The sequence below is a fragment of the Hakea prostrata genome, unplaced genomic scaffold, assembly GCF_041222555.1.
Source record: "Hakea prostrata isolate BN-2017 unplaced genomic scaffold, UWA_Hpros_2 contig_27, whole genome shotgun sequence".
Taxonomy (NCBI): Eukaryota; Viridiplantae; Streptophyta; class Magnoliopsida; order Proteales; family Proteaceae; genus Hakea; species Hakea prostrata.
The window spans coordinates 179,843-193,715 of record NW_028291146.1 but is presented as its reverse complement, the minus strand read 5'-3'; the positions used below and the strand labels follow the sequence as shown (position 1 = coordinate 193,715).

The following is a 13,873-nucleotide window of genomic DNA, read 5'->3' as shown; positions in this document are numbered from 1 at the left end:
TTTCCTTCATCCCTCTTGTGGACTCTTCTCGGGCTTCGATAACTTCTCCAACCGTTGCTTGCTTTTGGCATTTCTTAAGAAGTGCTCCATAAGTCCTCGGCTTATCTTGGAGCAATATCTCAAGTAAACGTCTTTGGGTTATTCCACTCCATAGCGCATTGTACGCTACTGTATCATCCAATTCTTCAACTTCAATAGCCACTTTATCAAATCTAAGAAGATAGTCCCGAACGGACTCATTCGGTTTCTGCCTTATGGCAAAAAGGCTATCTGCTGTCTTCTTACTCCCGATGCAACTTCGGAACCGGGCAATAAATTTTCTCTCGAGTTCTCGAAAGTTTTGGATGGATCTTGGCGATAGGCTAGAAAACCATTTTATCGTCGGGCCTTTGAGAGATGCCGGGAAGGTTCGGCACAATAGCTCATCTTCTCGGCCAATAACAGCCATGACAGATTTAAAATAACTAATATGTTCTCGAGGATTGGACTTACCTTCATAGGGAATAAATGTCGGCATGATAAAGTTCGGTGGAAGAGGTGCTCTCATAACTTCTTCTGAGAAAGGTTCTTTGTCAACCACGTCATAGTCGTCATCCAGGTCCTGATCATCAAGCCGTCTCTCCATGGCATCTAATCTTCGCCCGAGACCATGCGCCTCTTGACGCTCTTGCGAAGACCGAACACTTCCGAGATCAGAATATTGGGAAGTTGGTCCATGAGAAGATCCATAGTGACTGACCGATCCTCTCGGGTCATTAGATCTGGAATAGCCTCTTCCGGTGCTTTCGCCTTCTTGTTCCCGAACTCTTTCATTTCTGCGCTCCCTTCTGGGTAAGTCCCGAGTTTGTCTAAGCCCAGCCAAACGATCGAAAACACTTCCCCTCGTCCGATCTCCTCGGGGAAGTGGTTCTTCAATACGAACTCCTTGAGATCTTTCTCCAACTCGTTCGGCTGGTCGTCTTGGTATTCTGGGATTTCTCCTTTCTTCATTCACCGGATGTTGCCTATCCCGAGTCTGACGGACGGCTTCACGCCTTCGTCCCTCTTGGGAATTTCTGGGGGGTCCGGATGGTACCCCGATTTGATGGACTAAGCCTCGAACAACTCCTTGGAGTTCCAACATTTGTTGTTGGACTTCTCTTTGCATATTCTGCAAATCGGCTCTTTTTGCTGGAATAGGAGGTTGACTTGAACCTCCCTCTCCAAATGGAGTTGGAATAGTTAATGGAGGAATTTCTGGAACTCCTTCTTGACCTTCCTCTGGAATAGGAATTTGTCGATCCGGAGAAGGGAGAATTTGTTCTTCAACACGTTCGTTTTCTATCTCCCTTTCTCTCGCTCGAGTGAGAATGTGAGAACTTGTCACCTGATGTGTGGTACGTCTTGTCATGACTTTCTGTGATGATTTCCCACAGACGGCACCAATTTGTTGCGTCTAGAACTTCTTCGAGAGCCGGATATTGAGATGACCACCTTAAGAGCTCTCCAACCAAGTTGGAATAACTGGGATGCTTGCACACACAAAGAAAGCAAGAACTGTCCGGCCTAGTTTTGGCCGGGGAACCGCCTCCGACGCTCAAGTCAGCCTAGGCAACAATAATGGTTCTTGAGAGAGTTCTCAAGAAAGTAATGAGTAAGTACTCAGATGAAAGTTCTCGTACCTTTCTCCATGTAGGAGGTGGGTTTATATAGAGGTTACCTGAAGGCAGCGATTCCTTAAGTTTCGGATCCATAGTTGAGGAGTGAGTGGAGTCTCTTTGGAATAACGACTCCTTCTTTGTCGGACCAGATAGAGCCGTTATCTGATGACTCATCTCCCCAATTCTCGGAACGGCTCTTACTAAGTAGTTATCTGTAACTAACTCTCTTGACCTGGCCGTCTTCTTCAACGTCTCTCTTGGACTTAGTCTAAATGGGCTTCTTGAGCTTATTCCGTGCATGTTCCCTGAAGGGGTGAATATGCTTCCTCCCGAGGGGGTTTTCTGTGCTTCTCAAGGGAGAACACTATTCCTCCCGAGTCTTCAGAATAATCATGGCCCGAGGGGGTTTTCTGTGCCTCTCAAGGGAAAACACTATTCCTCCCAAGTCTTCAGAATAATCATGGCCCGAGGGGGTTTTCTGTGCCTCTCAAGGGAGAACACTATTCCTCCCGAGTCTTCAAAATAATCAAGTCCCGAGTGGGTATGCATTTTCTCCATAAGGGATTCTCAGAATCCTCCTAAGAGGACTTCCCTTAAGAAGACTTCTCTATCCCGAGTGGGGGTGTACGTTCGTCCCGAGGGGGGTCCTCGGGATATATGTTCTCCACAACAGCTAGTAACCAGAATAATGTTTTCCATTGCAGACTTTTCAAACAGTACCTTATATTCGTGTGTATTAACCAAATGGCATTTGGATTGAACCGTTTGCTCGGTGCAGTGGCAAGGAATATGGTTGTCGCACAGGTGTTTGGTTCGTTTGTATTACTTGTGCTCATGGTTCTTAGTGGATTTATGATCTCACGAGGTATGCTTTTGTGATTATAAATCGATATTTCATTTGTTGTTTTCAGTCACATACTGTATTGCAAGTAAAATTTTTGAGAGATTCTTTCTTTTTCTGTCACGTAAAGTATAAAGAAGTGGTGGATATGGGGCTATTGGATCTCTCCCATGATGTATGGACAAAGCGCATTAGCAGTGAACGAGTTCCTTGGGGAAAGTCGGGGAGAAGAGTAATGCTTTTTTCCTTCCATCATTTAATGAACAGCAAAAGAAGTTCAAATAAAATTGAAAATGTTATTCCCAGATTGACACTGAGAGGGGGGGGTGAATCAGTGTTTTCAAAAATTCACCACAATGTGGCTGGGTCTACCAGACAGTGTACCACTCGTAGCTATCAACTGCACAAGGACATGTCCACCACACACCACAATGTGGCTGGGTCTACCAGACAGTGTACCACCACTTTGCAATCAAGGCACTCCAATATGTGCAACAAAGAAAAGTAAACAAAAAACGCAATGCACCAGAGTTTACGTGGTTCGGCCAAATTGCCTACATCCACGGAGTAATACCCTACCTAGGGTTTCGTATATTACTCAATACACTCCTAGATATTTTGACTGCTACAACAGCCCAGGAACACCAATCCCTGCTATAGTCTAAAATGCAATTCAGACAAGGGCACCAACCCCAACCCCTAGACAAGCTCCAACTTGCTAGGTCACAATGTAAGCCAATAATTCAAGTTCCCCAAATTACATTCATGATCTAGGTTCTTCATCATTAAACATAACCTAGAAAATAATAGACAATAACTTGTGAATACGGGTTACCTCAACTTGTGTAAGATGCATGGTAACAATACTTGTTTCTCTTTTTCTCCAACTCTTTTTTTTCTTTTCAATCTTTTTCAGTTTTCTCTCTTTAAAAAAAACCATACAACCATGTTCCCTTCTTTTCTTCTGCTGCTTCTTCTTCCTTCTCTTTCTCTTTCTTTCTTGTTCAGCAAAACAAAAAAACTTCTTATTCCCAAGCTTCAGATCTCCAAAGCCAACCAACATCTTCTAGTTCGACCTCCACGCTCTTCCCAAGCTCCTCAAAACGTCCTTCCTCTTCTGCTGGAGTTTGCTCTCCTTTTATAGATTAATTTAACTCAGAGTTTGAATCAAACTCAGAGTTCCTATCTGACTTAAACAAGGATGTTTTAACGTACAAATCGGACTAACTTAGAGATCTCCAATGAACAATCCCACCGTTGGATTTGAATCAAGAAGTCTTGAAGCTCTCCTCCAAAAATTGGCTCAATCGGACACTGGATGACCATCCAATGAAGAGGTTGATCAAAACTAGACTCAGAGTTTGAATCAAACTCAGAGTTCCTATCTGACTTAAACAAGGAGTGTTTTGACGTACAAATCGGACTAACTTAGAGATCTCCAATGAACAATCCCACCGTTGGATTTGAAGATCAAGAAGTCGTGAAGCTCTCCTCCAAAAATCGGCTCAATTGGACATTGGATGACCATTCGATGAAGAGGTTGATCAAAACTGGACAGAGACCCTCAAAAACGGGATTCTTGAGTTTTCTTTATTTGAATTGGATTCTTTCTCTCGGAACCTTTTTGTGTGTTCTTGTACCATATCAAAGCCCACTTAAGTTGCCAACAATGACAACACCTTCATTTTAGGCCAATGGAACAACAATCTCCCAATCTCCCCCTTTGGGATTGTTGGCAACTCAACCTTCTTTTCTCTTTTCTCTCCCCCTTTGACAACAAGTACAAAGGGTGCTTTGTGCTCCCCCTACCATAGAGCTCTCCCTACATAGACTCTTCCATTATCTTCAACATTGTCCAAGGTCGAGTCCTCAGTTGCAACAAATTTGGTCTGAGGTAGATTTTCATCTATCTTCACATCTGAGCTTTCTACAACTTTTCGAAGTCTTTTGTTGAAGCACCTGTATGCCTTGCTCTTAGAAGAATACCCCAAAAAGATACCTTCATCAGCCCTGTCATCAAACTTCCCAAATTTTCTTCCTTTCTCTTGATGAAACATTTGGACCCAAAAACTCTAAAATGCTTCACAGTTGGCTTCCTGCTGTACCACATTTCATATGGAGTTTTTGATTTATTTGGTCCCACCATGCACCTGTTTAAGATGTAGACTGAACTGTAGAATCATTCTCTCCAAAACATTTTTGATATATTACTTTCAGAGAGAATTGTTCTTGCCATCTCTTGAACAGTTTGATTCTTTCTTTCTACTACTCCATTTTGTTGTGGAGTCCTAGCAGCTGAATGTTGGATTTTTATGCCATGCTCACTACAAAATTCTGAAAATTTTCTCCATGTATATTCCTTACCTTGATCTGATCTTAGGCATTTTATAGTCTTCCCTGTTTCATTTTCAACTAGCTTCTTGAAAGCTATAAAGTTGTCCAATGCCTGTGTCTTCTCTTTTAGAAAGGATACCCAAGTCATTCTTGTGCATTCATCAATGAAAAGCACGAAGTACATTTCTCCTCCAAAAGCTTTTGTTCTCATAGGACCACATAAGTCTGTGTGAATTAAATCAAGGGAGTTGCATATGTGATACTCCTTGGGCTTGTAAGTGGCTCTAGTTTGCTTCCCTTTTTGACATGGACCACATACATAATTTGAAGGCCTTTTAATCTTTGGAAGATCTCTCACAACTTCCCTTTTACTGAGCTTGGCAAGATTCTTGAAATTTATATGCCCCAATCTCCTATGCCATAACAAGCTTTCATCCTCTTGACTCACCATGCACCTGTTTGATAAGACATATAAGTTTCCGGTTGTTCTGGTTCCTAAAGCAACTGCTTTGCCATTTTTTGGCTTCTTGATTTCACAACCTTCTTTAGTGAAAAGAACTTCATATCCACCATCACAGATTTGGCTCACACTAAGAAGATTGTGTTTGAGCCCACTCACATATAGAACATTATTGGATTTTAACTTTCCTTCATCCAGCTTAACTGAGCCTCTACCTTCAATCTTGGCCCCATCATTGTTGCCAAATCTCACTGAACCACCTTTCACTACATCAAGGCTTGAGAACCTATTCTTGTCACCTGTCATATGTGTGGAACACACACTATCAAGAATCCAAGGTGCCTCACTACTATGAGCCTTGAAAGTTGTTTGAACTACCAAGGAATTTATCATTTTTCCTTTTTGTCCTTTCTCAACCCAAACTGCTTTATCTGATACATCAATAGGTTCCCTCGGTTTTCTTTGAATTGTTTGTGCATGTCTTTGAGCTAGCTTTTTGGGAAGGTTTATCTCCTTCTGTGAAGGAAGAGCAATCCAACAATACCTTGCAATATGTCCCAACTAGAAACACTTGAAGCATTCTATTTTAACCTTATCCAATGGAGCAAATCTGTTTATGTTGTTGAATGCACAACCTTGTTTTGTCTTCTACAGTTTGCCACTTTATGTCCAAAGTTGTTGCATCCATAACAATACACATTAAAGCCTTGACCATTAAATGTTTTATGATAAGCTTCAGTATATCCTTCTTTACTCATCTTTGGCTTGGTCTTCCCAATATATGGATTCTTTTGGTGCTCCTCATCAAGACTCATTGGATTTGTTGTATTTCTATTTCCATTGGTCTTTTTTACATTTGAACATTCCCCCTTTGAGTATCCAAGACCAGTTTTAATATGAGGTGACCTCTGAACACTCAAGATCTCATCTAGTACCTTATCTCTTCCCCAAGTAGAAGTAAAGTGAGTAGTCCCTGTCACTTGATTTTCAACTGTCTTGTCCTTAAAGTTTAATGTAACTGGAGTGGATGATGTGATAGCTTCTAAATAACTCCTCTTTTGTTCTCCTTCAAGTTCTGATCTTAACCTTCCAACTTCTTTCTCAAGTTCTTCACACTCTTCACACTTGAGAGAGAGGTAAGATGATGAGTCATTTATAACATATTCCAATTCACTAATTGTGACAGTCAACTCCTTGATTGTTGTCTCAAAATTTTCAAGTTGATTCTTCATTTCCCTATTTTTCTTCCTTTCCTTTTTGAGATCAAGCAAGGTAGAGTACAACTCACCAACATAATCAATTTCACCTTCAATGTCTTCATTATCATCAGACTTTTCTTTAGTTTGAGGTGATTCATCATCTTCAATAGCCATAAATAAAACATCATCAGTTGAGTCATTGTCTTCATCTGATTCTTCTTCAGAGGAGTAGCATTCATTCTTAGTCAAAAGACTTCTCCTTTTGAAATGGCTTTTCTTTTTCTTTGGTAAGAATTTTTTCTTTCCCTTCCTATCATTTCTCTCTTCCTCTTCATCTTCCTCTTCATCTATGTTTCCTCTCTTAGGACATTTAGAGGCAAAGTGTCCTATTCCACCCCAACTGAAGCACTTAAAAGGTGCTTTTCCCTTGTGTTTACCTATTCCTTTCTTAAACTTTCTAGCTAAGTAAGCTATAAGTTCATCATCAAAGTCTTCAGATTCTTTTTCTTCTTTGACCCTTAGCTTCTTCATTGCTTTGAATGCTGCTTCCTTCTCTGTGAACTTGCCCTTTTCAGTTCTCATCTCATAGGTTTTAAGTGTTCCATGTACTTCATCAAGAGTGATTGTATCCAAGTCTTTGGCTTCTTCAATGGCCGAGACTTTGGAATCATATTTGGGAAGCACAGATCGGAGAATCTTCTGACATATCACAGAATTTTCAATTTTTTCTCCAACTCCTCTGATGGAGTTTACAACCTCATTTACTTTGACCATGTAGCTGTCTATGTCTTCTTCTTCGATCGTCTTAAGACTTTCAAATTGTGCTCCGAGAGATTTGCGGTTTGGCTTTCTTAACTTTGATGTCCCCTTCATAGATGCTTATCAACCTGTCCCAGACTTCTTTAGCTGTATCACAGTCCATTACTTTAGCCATGACTTCTTCATTCAGCCCAGACATGAAAGCATTTAACGCCCTGAGATTGTGTGCATAAGCCCTTTTTGCCTCATTGACTATAAGCGGAGCTACTGATTCCTCATAGGCATTAATCACAGACTGCCATACATCATACCCTAGAGATCCAATGTATATCTGCATTCTTCTTTTCCAAAAAACATATCCTGTACCATAAAAAATAGGAACTTTCTCAAAGTCTTTGGAGCTGCCTTCACTTGTGGCCATTCTTACAAACTCTCTGATCAAATCCCGAAGTGGTTACACTTCTCTTCACGGGAACCTGGCTCTGATACCAATTGTTATTCCCAGTTGACACTGAGAGGGGGGGGGTAAATCAGTGTCTTCAAAAATTCACCACAATGTGGCTGGGTCTACCAAACAGTGTACCACTCGTAGCTATCAACTGCACAAGGACACGTCCACCACACACCACAATGTGGCTGGGTCTACCAGACAGTGTACCACCACTCTGCAATCAAGGCACTCCAATATGTGCAACAAAGAAAAATAAACAAAGAACGCAATACACCAGAGTTTACGCGGTTCGGCCAAATTGCCTACATCCACGGAGTAATACCCTACCTAGGGTTTCATATATTACTCAATACACTCCTAGGTATTTTGACTGCTACAACAGTCCAGGAACACCAATTCCTGCTATAGTCTAAAATGCAATTCAGACAAGGGCACCAACCCCAACCCCCTAGACAAGCTCCAACTTGCTAGGTCACAATGTAAACCAATAATTCAAGTTCCCCAAATTGCATTCATGATCTCGGTTCTTCATCATTAAACATAACCTAGAAAATAATAGACAATAACTTGTGAATACGGGTTACCTCAACTTGTGTAAGATGCATGGTAACAATACTTGTTTCTCTTTTTCTCCAACTCTTTTTTTTCTTTTCAATCTTTTTCAATTTTCTCTCTTTAAAAAAACCATACAACCATGTTCCCTTCTTTTCTTCTGTTGCTTCTTCTTCCTTCTCTTTCTCTTTCTTTCTTGTTCAGCAAAACAAAAAAACTTCTTATTCCCAAGCTTCAGATCTCCAAAGCCAACCAACGTCTTCTGGTTCGACCTCCACGCTCTTCCCAAGCTCCTGAAAACGTCCTTCCTCTTCTGCTGGAGTTTGCTCTCCTTTTATAGATTAATTTAACTCAGAGTTTGAATCAAACTCAGAGTTCCTATCTGACTTAAACAAAAAGTGTTTTAACGTACAAATCGGACTAACTTAGAGATCTCCAATGAACAATCCCACCGTTGGATTTGAAGATCAAGAAGTCGTGAAGCTGTCCTCCAAAAATCGACTCAATCGGACACTGGATGACCATCCGATGAAGAGGTTGATCAAAACTGGACTCAGAATTTGAATCAAACTCAGAGTTCCTATCTAACTTAAACAAGGAGTGTTTTGACGTACAAATCGGACTAACTTAGAGATCTCCAATGAACAATCCCACCGTTAGATTTGAATATCAAGAAGTCGTGAAGCTCTCCTCCAAAAATTGGCTCAATTGAACACTGGATGACCATCCGATGAAGAGGTTGATCAAAACTGGACAGAGACCCTCAAAAACGGGATTCTTGAGTTTTCTTTATTTGAATTGGATTCTTTCTCTCGGAACCTTTTTGTGTGTTGCTGTACCATATCAAAGCCCACTTAAGTTGCCAACAATGACAACACCTTCATTTTAGGCCAATGGAACAACAGAAAACAATATCCTTGTTAAAGGTAATCTGAGGTTAAATTTTATTTCCATGTTATAGATAGTCAATGGACAAACTGTTGGAGTTGCCGTTCTGAAATCTCGTGGGATCTTCACAGAACCTTATTGGTATTGGATTGGAGTAGGGGCACTGATTGGTTATATTTTCTTGTTCAATGGCTTATTCACATTAGCTCTTTATTATGTCAACCGTAAGTTTTATCTTGCAGAACTTTTCCTTCTTCAGGTTCACAAGTTAATCTGTTGTATAATGTAAAGTTGTGCTAGTGAGTCATGATATCTAATAACAATTGGGAAAACCTCTTGCAGCATTTGGAAAGCCTCAGGCAGTTCTATCTGAAGAGAGTCCAAATGATAACAGTTCAAGCAAAAATAGGGACATGATTGAGTTATCATCCAAAGGAAAGAGCTCTGTGGGTATGACCTCTAAGAATTTCATATATCTATTTAATTTGCATACATTATCAAGCATTGTTATAATCAAAATGACACATAAACAGGAGATGAAATTGAAAGAAGCACATCTGAAGCTTCATCTTCTAGAATGTCTTCAGTCAATGCCAATCAGAACAGGAAGAGGAGAATGGTTCTTCCATTTGAGCCTCTTTCCATCACCTTTGATGCAATCAAATACTCAGTTGACGTGCCACAGGTACTTTAGGTTTCAATTTGGCAACTATGAGTACCAGAGTAGGTGGACTTATTGGTTCAGTTCCTATTGATGCTGTAATAGTTGCTGATTTAATTTAAACATATAGGAAATGAAAGACAAAGGTGTTATGGAGGAACGGCTGTTGCTTCTTAGGGGAGTGAGTGGAGCTTTCAGGCCGGGAGTTCTAACGGCATTAATGGGTGTTAGTGGAGCTGGTAAGACCACTTTGATGGATGTGTTGGCTGGAAGGAAAACTGGAGGATACATTGAAGGAAGCATCAAGATATATGGACACCCAAAGCAACAGGGAACATTTGCTCGTATATCAGGATACTGTGAACAGAATGATATCCACTCCCCTCATGTTACAGTCTACGAATCCTTGCTTTATTCTGCTTGGCTGCGGTTGGCTCCTGAAATTGATTCTTCCACTAGAAAGGTAGAGGTGGCAGAGACATTTATCCTTTGGTTGGTACTCTTTTTGGAAATTTTTGGTGTGTTCTAAAATGTTAACAATTTAATGATTGCAGATGTTCATTGAAGAGGTCATGAGTCTTGTAGAACTGGATCCCTTGAGGGATGCACTTGTTGGTCTTCCAGGTGTAAATGGTCTCTCAACCGAACAGCGGAAGAGGTTAACTATTGCAGATGAACTTGTTGCCAACCCTTCAATGATATTCATGGATGAGCCAACATCTGGCCTGGATGCAAGGGCAGCAGCCATAGTGATGAGAACAGTGAGAAACATCGTGGATACTGGACGAACTATGGTTTGCACCATCCATCAACCCAGCATTGACATATTTGATGCTTTTGATGAGGTAAGAAATTCTTGAGATTGATGGACTAGCATCATGTTATGACTCTGATAATTCTTGCAAAATAATTTATGCTTCTTTAACATTGTGGAACAGCTATTCTTGCTGAAGCAAGGTGGAGAAGAAATATACGTAGGCCCCCTGGGGAAACACGGTCATCAAATGATCACGTACTTTGAGGTGAGCCAAACTATGCGTTTTCATATAGGTAAGATATGAATCTTGTAGAATATCCAATTTCAGTACAGTGGTTGATGATCATGTTTTTTGCTCCATCAAGGCAATGCAAGGAGTCAGCAAGATAAAAGATGGTTATAATCCAGCAACATGGATGTTGGAGGTGACAAGCTCAGCTCAAGAAGCAGCTCTGGGGGTAGACTTTGCTAATATATATAAGAATTCAGAACTGTACAAGTAAGTTTCCTTCTAAATTTCCTCTTTCTGCTACAAATAAAAGTAATATGCTTATCCATACTCTCCATAAATGAATCATTAGGAGGAACCAGGCAATGATCAAGGAACTGAGTAAACCTGCACCTGACTCCAAAGATCTCCATTTCCCTACTCAGTATTCTCAGTCTTTCTTGGTCCAATTTGAAGCTTGTATATGGAAACAACATTGGTCATATTGGCGAAACCCACCATATACTTTTGTTAGGCTTTTCTTCACAACTTTCATAGCTTTGATGCTCGGGTCGATGTTTTGGAATCTTGGGTCCAAAATGTAAGTCAACTTTAACTTGTTAGTCCAATTTAAGTGTTCATTTTTAATTTGCTTTCAAAACGTTTGAAATGCAGCAAGAAGAAACAGGATCTCTTTAATGCAATGGGTTCTATGTATGGTGCTGTTCTCTTTCTGGGGGTACAAAATCCTGGTGGTGTACAACCAGTCATAGATGTGGAACGGACGGTGTTTTACAGAGAGAGAGCTGCTGGAATGTATTCAGCTATGGCAATGCCCTTGCACAAGTAATTACTTCTGTTTTTTTTTTCCCTTAATAAGCTCAACTCTATGAAGCTTAATTTTTATAGCTGTTCCTTATTAGAATCCTTCTTTCTGGTGCAGGTTATGATTGAGATTCCACATGTACTTGTCCAGACTCTAATATATGGAATCATTGTGTATGCAATGATTGGATTCCAATGGACAGCTGCAAAGTTCTTTTGGTATCTATTTTTCACTTTCTTCACCCTGTCATACTTCACCTTCTATGGTATGATGGCAGTGGGTATGACACCCAACCAAAACATCTCTAATATTGTTGCGGCAGCATTCTATTCACTGTGGAACCTTTTCTCTGGATTCATTATTCCAAAAACTGTAAGTTATGGTAATGTTTCTCTTGAATTTAAAGTGTAGAAAATAATGCACTTCTTAGTTACTCATTTAGTGTTGTTTGTTTCATCATAGAAAATTCCTGTATGGTGGAGGTGGTACTACTGGATTTGCCCTGTCTCTTGGACATTGTATGGACTAGTCGTGTCTCAGTTTGGAGATATGAAGGATGAACTTGATTTAGGGGTGACAGTTGAAGCTTTTGTCAGGGACTATTTTGGATTCAAACATGATTTTCTAGGAGTGGTTGCAGCTGTGACTGTTGCATTTCCTGTGCTTTTCGCATTCTTGTTTGGTTTATCAATAAAACTGTTTAATTTCCAGATAGGATAAACAGATTCTGCAATACGGAAGGTGGTAGATCAAGTGACCATTAGCCAATGGAGCCATGTCTACAACATTTGAGTGTTCAAAGTGGAGCCAAGTTAAAATAAAAACATCATTTCAACATGTGAATGGTTATTTCAGTGAATCATGTTGCAAGTTTGAAGTTTGGATTTTCTTTCAGTTATGTATTTGATAGAACTTTATATTTAGAAAAAACATTCATTTTTGTTAAAGTGCAGAAACACAACTAGTGCGAGAGAATAAATGGATCTTTCAAATATTTCTTGTTTTTGTTGTTGGAAGTAGTTGTTCTCAGGTAATAATAAGCAGGGTCACAGAATTTTTTTTTCCGAATTTTGCTCCATTGTTGTTCTCTGACTAATACTGAACTTTTCTTTCCCTTGAAAATACTTCTCCATCGCCAACATGGTTTTTGGTTCCAGAACACCCAATAGATTCTTTCAAAAACATTGGGATATCATTGGGATGATCTGGTGAAAGGAATACAACACTTCTTTAGAGGGAGACATGCTCAAAAGTTTGAATAAAACTGTCATTTCCCTAATCCCCAAGAAAAGTATCCCCCAGAATGTTACTCATTTTAGGTCTATCAGTTTGTGTACCACTCCCTACAAAGTCATAGTGAAATGTTTGGCTAATATACTCAAACCCATCTTGGAACATATCATTAGCCAAACCCAAAGCGCCTTCGTACATGGTAGGGTTATTTCAAACAATATATATCTTGCATGAGTATTTACATTTTCTAAAGAAATCTCAGTCCAAGTCTGGATATATGGCTTTGAAACTAGACTTATGTAAGGCCTATGACAAACTAGAGTGGTCATTTATTGAGAACACTTTGAGGCACCTGGGGTTTGCTGACCAATGGGTTATGCAGGGCATCTCAACTGTTACCTTTCAAATTAAGATTAATGGTTCCCTCTCCCGTCCCATTATTTCCCAAAGGGGAATCCGACAAGGTTGTCCACTGGGTCCGTATATTTTTATCTTGTGTCAGGAGACCCTCACTCAAAGCTTATCTCCAACAGAGGCATTCCTAGATTACCAAAGATTAAGATGTTTCATCAAGGTCTTGAAGTGAATCATTTATTTTTTGCTGATGATTGTATGTTGTTTTGTCCTGTCTCCACTAAAAATGCACACACCATCGTGGCCATTCTTTAAGAGTATGAATAGGTATCTGGCCTCCATGTAAACTTTGATAAGTTGGTTGTTCTCTTTAGTAGAAGAACCCCTCCAAATATCAAATCTGATCTGGTGGCTATTGTTGGTCTAAAGGAAGTGCGATCACATGGCACGTACTTAGGGCTCCCATCCTAAGGTCCAAACCTTTTCTTTTATCTTGAGCAGGCTTAATTCTAAGTTATCTGGGTGGCGAGGAAAACTTCTTTCCCCTAGAGGTCACAAAGTCTTGATTATAGTGGTGACTTTTGCCCTTCTTATCTATGTTATGTCTTGTTTCCTAATTCCAAATGAACTTTGCTTACTCATGACCCAAAAAAATCCGGAATTTTTGGTGGAAAAATGACCAAGGTAAGGGGATATATTGGGTTAAATGG

At 40.1% G+C, this 13,873-nt stretch overlaps 1 pseudogene; it reads left to right on the top strand.

Moving 5' to 3' along the window:
- Positions 1-12,296, top strand: part of LOC148999189 (pleiotropic drug resistance protein 1-like) — a 38,369-nt pseudogene extending 26,073 nt beyond the window's left edge.
- Positions 12,297-13,873: the final 1,577 nt, after the last annotated feature.